We start from the raw sequence: 7,754 nt of genomic DNA, 5'->3' as shown, positions 1-7,754 counted from the left end.
CGGAGCAACTCCTCTGTGTCCGACTTAGCATTACTGGGACTCTTTATGCCCTCTTCAAATCTGTTTTGATCCTGAATGTGTCACAAAATACTAATCACTCGTCTTCTGTGTAAGTCTTCGCCTAAAAAAAAATTTAAATGTAAGCATCGCATTATACTTTGGAGCTGTCAATATTTTGGGGGAAGGCATCTTGGAAAGAATTTGAATTTAATTGCTGAAATACATTTTCTTCTTTCCAGTTAGTGTCTTATTAAAGCAGAGATCAGGAGAACAGGGAGAACAATATTTAGTCCATAATCCTGGTCAAAAGGTTTGTCCTTTTAATTGTAATTTACTTTTTTGTTTGTTTGGTTGGTTTTTTGTTTGTTTGTTTTTGTTGTTGTTTTTGTTGTTGTTTTTGTGGTGCAAGGTTTCTGAGTTTGATTTTTTTTAATGGAATAAAAAGTTAGTTACAAGTGATCTTTGGAGGTTATGTAGTGCAGCCTTCTGCTCAAAGTATGGCTAATACTAAATCTAGATCCCGACGCTCAGGATTTGGACCCCTAGGGTTTGAAAATGTTCGTGGATGGAAATTCTGCAGGCTCCTTGGACAGCCCTTCCCTGTGCTTAACCGCAACCACAGAGATATTTTCCCCTCACATTTGAAATTGAGATGTCCTTTGATGTCACATGTGACTGTTTCATCTTGTCCTTTGCCCTGATTTTTTATACTTCTGAGAAGGGTCACTTCAACCTCCAAACAGACAGCTGAAGGTAGCAATCGATGCCCCCACTTAGTAATCGATGCCACCACTTCATTTCTCAGACGAACAACAGTCCCAGATCCTTGCCCCTCCTTCTGTGCTATGTGTTCCAGCCCCCTCCGTTTCCCTTCTTTGTTTGCTGGATCCATCTGATATGCCTTGGGTTTTACAGAGAATGTGGGGAACTGTTGGGACTGGAATTACATAGCATGAAGGGATATACATATGCTTTCAAATTAATAAAGATTAGTAACAGATAGTAACGATTAGTGCCAGATAGCCTTGAGAAATGGTCCTTAACAAGATCTGTGAGAGATTTAATTCTTGGCTTCAAGAAGAGCAAAATTCTACACCTTAAGTTAAAATACAGCAATATTAAAAATGTTAGCAACTCAACTGAGATTCCGTTTTTGTCAAGTATAAAGACATTGTTGTGTGGAAATTCCCTGCCTTATAATAATACTTTGATGTTCTAATATGCCTAAGGATTAAAAGTGAAACAAGGTAAGCATCACCAAAGGTTGCAGAAAGCAGTGTCATTCTCATTTTACTTATGATTTTGCTGGGATATGGAGAAAGTACAGGACCTGCTAAATTTGAATTGAGCAATTCTCAAACGGAAGATTTTCAGACTTGGATCATGGTTTGCAGGAGTACAAACGCCGCATGGAAACTTGCTTTGGTCTTTTGGAGTCTGTTTCTCTCCCATGCTCACTCTCCTTGAACTTAAAAAGGTCCTTCTAAAGATTTGGGTTTTTTTTATGTAAGATTGAAGGACTGAGGAGGAGAGCAGGTAAGACAAACAAGTATTATAGAAAAGAGAATTTAATAAAAATGTTAAAACCAACTAAAGTCCTGCTGAGGTTTCATAATAACTCACTGTGTGCTTTTTAATTCTTTTTTTAAAAACTAAACTATAAGACATGGCATTAATAGCTCCCCCAGCAGATCTGTGCTAGACAAAAGTTTTCAGTGCAGTACAATGTGCTGTTTAAACTGTTTATAGCAGTAAGGTGCATAACTGTTTTGTTTAAGATACCTATGTTATGGAGCAAGAGAAAAATGAGTTTTTAGAAGAAAGAAATTGGAAAGTCAAATAGAAATAAAGATAGGGTACTGTACTAAAAGATAACAAGAGTCTTGCAGCTCAATATGGAGAACATGCTGTATTGAGCAGTGGTCTTTCATGTTCCCAGAAAAACCTAAAAATATGAGCAGGAAAGGAATATTGTAACTTTAAAGATCTAGAGAGGAAGGTTAAAGGTGAATCGCATGACCTGCTCAAGGAGCTTCTGCAGGAGAAGAAAAAAACTAAAAAAAGGTAGCAGAACTACCCCATGGAGGACCAAGAGGATAAGTGCCTTTTCACCTAGAAAGATTTAAAGTAGTGGTGTCCTAAAGAGATGTCCAGAACCAAAGCACATGGACAGTAGCCCATTTGCCAAGGCTACCCAGCCACTATCTCTAGGTTACCATGAAGTACCAGAGCTGGCATGTAAAGTCACATGCTACAGGACATGCTGGGGAAGATGAAACAGGAAAACCTTAAAAAATGATTGCCTGGCAAAATATTTCGAGAATATGGAAACTGTGAGATTGAAATGAAAGCCATCTTTGAGATACCAGACCTTAGTTACTGAACAACTAGAAAACAATAGTATGGCCAGCTGAAAGTAATCCCCTCTTGACTGAACAATTCCCTCTGCTTGCAGACAGGTCCAAGGGTCAGAGAAGACCCTACTAGCTTGGCAGAAGGGGTCCAAAGAGTAGTTTTTAGGGTTTAAAGTGTAACACAGTATGGTAATGTAATTATTCTTATAGGCTGTATATAAATGCTATAGGATTTGTAACTTCTATTAGATTGGTTAGTGAAAATTAGAATACTCAACACAGAAGATTTATTGTATTGTAACGGGAACCTCGCTCTCTTACCTCTTACTCTCTTTACTCTTACTCTCTCAGCCTTCTTCTTACTCTTGCTCTTCTGCTCTTTCAGGCCTGCTCCGAGCTGCAGCTGGCAGCTCCAAGCAGGGCCCTTTCACCCATTCCCTTTGCAACAAACCACAAGTTCCAAGACCTGGCTTTAGAGATCTCTCCTCTCCATCAGTCCCGACTGTCCTGCCCACCGACGCTCCTACAAGGACACACCTGCACTGGGAGAGGATTGCACCCTAGAATTCTGCACCAAAGGCAGAATGGCATGCTGCCTATCCTGGCTGCTGAGGGCTGTGCTATGAAACAAATGAATAGAAAACAGTGTATGGTTTATGTCCATAGGTTTATGTCCTTTTCATGATACTCCATTCTTTATTTTCTCTTTTGTGTTGTAATATTTTCTCTACCTTTATTTTTCCATTTAATACAAATCCGTATCTTTACTTTTTGAGGTTTTAAGCTATTTAATCTGATTTTAGGATCAGACTGGCCTAGTCACTAGATAAGCTCTCTTACCTCTTTAACTGTTTTCAACACACTTCAACTGTTTTTTTACCCTGAGTGTGGTCCACTGCTATAATCAACACAGTGTTAAAGGTCAGCTTATGGCTTTAGGACAGGCGTGTATCTCATGGACTCACAGAATGGTCTGAGTTGGAAGGGTCCTTAAGCTTATCTTGTTCTGACCCCCCCTGTCATGGGTAGGGACACTTCCCACTAGACCAGGTAGTTCAGAGCCCTGTCCAACCCGGCCTTGAACACTTCCAGGGATGGGGCAGCCACAGCTTCTCTGGGCAACCTCTGCCAGGGTCCCACCACTCTCACAGTTAAGAGTTTTTTCACAATAGCTAATCTAAACCTACTCTCTTTGTTTAAAATCATTCCTCCTTGTTCTGTCATTACATGTCTTTGCAAAACGTCTTTCCCCATCTTTCTTGTAGGCTGCCTTTAAGTACAGGAAGGAGCTATAAGCTCTCCCTGGAACCTTCTCTTCTCCAGGCTGAACAACCCTGTCTCTCTCAGCTTCTTTCCCTAGGAGAGATGCTCCAGCTCCCTGATCATCCTTGTGGTCCTCTAGACTCACTCCAGTAGGTCCATGTCCTGCTGATATTGGGGGCCCCAGAGCTGGACTTCCTCCAAAGTCTGCTTGACTTGGAGTTTGACTGGATGATCACATCCCAAGGGATGTGTGTGTTATCTGGACCAGCTGGTTAAGCCTGTTTGAGATCAGTGTTGCCTAAACAAACCCTACTGTTTTGACCTGTAGCATATCATGTCATGTATGTAAAACAATGTACATGTTATTGCCATAAAATTAATGATTACCTGCAAAGTCTTAGATCATAAATTATTTCACCTAATTATGAAGCACTGTAATGTTAGGAAAAGCCCAGTACAGAGTTTTCTGAACAGACTCACCACAGCTCTCTATACATAAAGTAATCACACGATTACTGGCTTACCTGTTTCTGTGTGTTTTCTATCTCTTCTACAGGGTTCAGAGAACCTGTCCAGGGTTTAGGTACCATTCTTCATCCAACCCTGCTACTGACTGCATCTCATTAGTTATTATAATGTCTTGTGCATCACCACAAGTGTGGCCCTTTCTCTGGTGCCTCTCACTTAATAAAAACCTTTCCAGATTATTTTCAGATCTTTATGGTTCTCTTCCCGTTACAACCAGGGAACCAAGATGAACACAGATTTAAGCCTAAATTTTCATTAGCTTTTGTGTAGGCGATTTGCTTTACCTAAAACTTGCTTCAACATATTTGAAGTGTTTATGTTTCTCCACATGGTTATATGGTGCTGGTTCTATAGTATATCACTGTCCTCCTGATGGTCTGTGCTAGCTCTTCACTCACCTTTTACCATACAACACACAGAGCAAAGCAGGGTAGTGCTTGCATTGTCTCCTTGAATACAAATTTGACCCAAAATACCAACTTGTAGCAGCTGAGGGTGCTGAGTTCATACTGCTTACAGAAGGTATTGCTTTTCAGTCCACTTACCTGCCACCTCCATCCTTTGTTGGAGATTTTAGTATAGAATCTGTTTATTGAAGGGCTGAGTGGAATTAATGCCTTTTTCTGATTACGTAGGCAAGCTGAAGTCTACAAGCTCTTGATTGCAGACTCTCAAGGCTTTGCCTCAGTCTTTATTCTAATTCACATTAACTGTAAATAAATGTTTATTGAGGGTGGATTTGGCTGGTGCTTGGCATCTGATAGTGTCTTCCTATCCAATGCAATTCTCGCTTTGGTGAGATTCTCCAAGAAAAGCTTTCTCCACTTTCAGCTCTTGCTTGTCCTGTGCAATCTCTTCTGAGAGCCCTTACTGAATGTGGAAATGGCTGGCCTCTTTTTTATTTTCTGCCACCTTCTCTCCTTGCTCAGTGCAAACAGACAAACATTATTTTCCAAATATCTTATTGTTGCCTTTGGGACTGACAAAGCTGACTGATAAGCAGTGATTAAAAACCGATTTGACTACATCATTGGGTAATTCTGCATATTTCTTGTAGCTGTGAGGTGTTATGGGTACTGGGTGAGCTTCTCAGTGTTATACCTGGTCTTCCCACTCTCTTAATTGCCCTTGGATCTTGACAAGAGCTACTGCCAACTTTGCCACCAAAGCATGCAAGTTCCCTGGAGGATTTATCTTTGGGAAAATATAACCTGAATGTATCAGCTTGAACTCGACTTGCTTCACGTGAGCTAATGGGTGAAAGGAGTGCATGTTAGTTTATCAAAGAAAATAGAAAATACACAGCAGGAAGAAGAAACTACAATGATACACAGTTCGAAATCCTACTTATGAACATATTTTTTCTTATGTCCATATTCTGGCTAACCTAGTCTTCCAGCAATGTCTCCAAAATGGAGCAAGCAGAAATGTTCAGACATGTCTCTTCTCTCTCCCCTGGCTTGGAACACTGTCTACAAACTTCCATTATGTTCTTCAGGTAGTACATTTCTCATATGTTAAGGATCTGTATTATCCAAGAGTGATTTGTAACTTAGGTAACATTTGACACATTTGCTTCTTCATTGCATCAGGTTGAGTATTTTTCAGAAACCATGACGGGGCTAAAAGTACCATAGATGGCTTGAGATGTCAAAGTGCATTTTCTAAGCCACTTTTTTCCTCTTTATTAGTTGTAGGAGCTCCTGGTACCAAATCCACATGAAAGATGGGGACAGGAACATGGAGGCAGTTTGTGAATGTCGCAAAGCAGGGGAAACAGTAGCAGCACGAGTATTCTGATACCTTAAATAATCCAGACTATATTACTTTTAAATAACCTCCTACATCTACTCCTACTGGTAAAAACTGAGCTTTTTGGATCCCTGAGCAATGGGATTGATCAGTTTGAACTCAGACCCTTCCATCTGTTTCTCTGTCTAGACATATCAATAGTACTGTTAGTGGACTTTACTTTACCTACCAAAGTACTTCTGTAAGTCAGTGTTAAAGTGATCCACTCATCACCTCAAACACCACAGCAATAAAGGGAGTGGAGCAAAAGTCACTGTCAAATACCACTTAGTATAATACCACTTATTAAGTTTGCTTATGAGTTTGCTTATGTAAATACTACAGCAGCTGCTTCTACTAAGACTGGACTCCAAAGTCTTCTTACAATATTGTTCTTTCTATACCTGGTTGAATAACCTTCCTTTACACTTCTGGAGCTACCACGGAACCTCCTGTTCTTTGTGGTATCCTTTGCCTCATTTCCAAAGTTATATCTCTCACTTTCTGTGCCTAACAGTCAATAACTGAACTGTGAATGTGCATACTTTTGGTGTCTTCAGGGTAATGCTGGACTGATGTTTCTGTGTGCTGGTTTTGGCTGGGGCAGAGCTAATTAGCTAGTCTGGAGCCTTGTTTTGGATTTGTGCTGGACACAATGTTGATTATATTACATACCATATAGCATCATTATCAGGATATAAAGCTGTGGGAAGAACAAAAGGGGGGACATTCACAGTGATGGCACTTGTCTCCCCAAGTCACTGATACCCATGATGGAGCCCCATTCTGGAGATGGCTGAACATCTGTGTGGTCACTGGAAGCAGCAAATTAATTTATTGCTTTGCTCTCTTGTGTGTGAAGCTTTTGCATTCATTCCCTGTAATTTAATAGGCAATACTAATAACTTACTAGACAATTTTGTCTTTATCTCAACCAACAAATTTTCTCATTTCACTGATTCTCTCCCCAATCCCGCTGAGGGAAAGAGCAGCCAGCCAGAGCTCAGGAAGTTTGTTGAGGAAAGGAAGGGGAAGAACAAGAGGATAAATGCATCAAATACTCGCTGCCACTTGAACTCACAGGCTGCAATTCCAGCAGCAGCTGCCGCGGAGAGAGCAGCGATACCCTCTGCCGGTAGGAAGGCTCCTCCGGGAATGCCACCGGAGCCGGTTTTGTTTCTCAGAATCACCGAATTATTCCCGTTCGGAGATCATCCCCTCCAGCCCCCCCGCTACCAAGGCACGGTCACCTGGAACAGGTGACACAGGAACGCGTCCGGGTGGGTTTGAGTATCTCCAGAGGGGGACACTCCACGTCCTCCGCAGGCAGCGGCTCCACAGCTCTGCAAACTCCTCAACGTGAATAATTTCTTCTTCATATTGCGGTGGAATTTCTTGTGTTTTAGTTTATGGCCATGGCTCCTCATCCTGTCGCTGGGTATCACCGAAAACAGTTTGGCACCATCCTCCTGGCACCCGCCTTGAAGATATTTATATGCATTAATGATATCCTCCCTCAGTCTTCCACAGACTAAACAGGTCCAGCTCCCGCTGCCTTTCCTCACAAGGCAGAGATGCTCCACACCATCCTCATCTTCACGGCCTCTGCTAGACCCCTTCCCGTGGCTCACTGTCTCTGTGCTGAGGTGCCCAAAGCTGAACACCTCAGCTGTGCCTCACCAGGGCCGGACAGAGGGGCAGGGTCTCCTCCCTCAGTCGCAGCCCTGCCGTGTCCCGCTGCTCCCGTCCCGCGTCTCGGCACGCGGCGTTATCAGCGCTCTCGCGGCGAACCCGCCCCTCGCCGCCCATTGGTCGCTC

At 42.1% G+C, this 7,754-nt stretch overlaps 1 long non-coding RNA gene across 1 annotated transcript; it reads left to right on the top strand.

Moving 5' to 3' along the window:
• Window positions 1-116: 116 nt before the first annotated feature.
• Window positions 117-7,729, top strand: LOC148219677 (uncharacterized). Its single transcript, XR_015799627.1, has 2 exons — window positions 117-310; window positions 2,740-7,729. It is a non-coding gene; the product is annotated as an uncharacterized LOC148219677 (long non-coding RNA).
• The last annotated feature ends 25 nt before the right edge of the window (window positions 7,730-7,754 follow it).

Source organism: Sturnus vulgaris, chromosome Z (assembly GCF_052056855.1).
Source record: "Sturnus vulgaris isolate bStuVul1 chromosome Z, bStuVul1.hap1, whole genome shotgun sequence".
In the NCBI taxonomy this organism is placed as follows: Eukaryota; Metazoa; Chordata; class Aves; order Passeriformes; family Sturnidae; genus Sturnus; species Sturnus vulgaris.
Note: the sequence above shows the minus strand (reverse complement) of the source record. Positions and strands in the feature narration are given on the sequence as shown.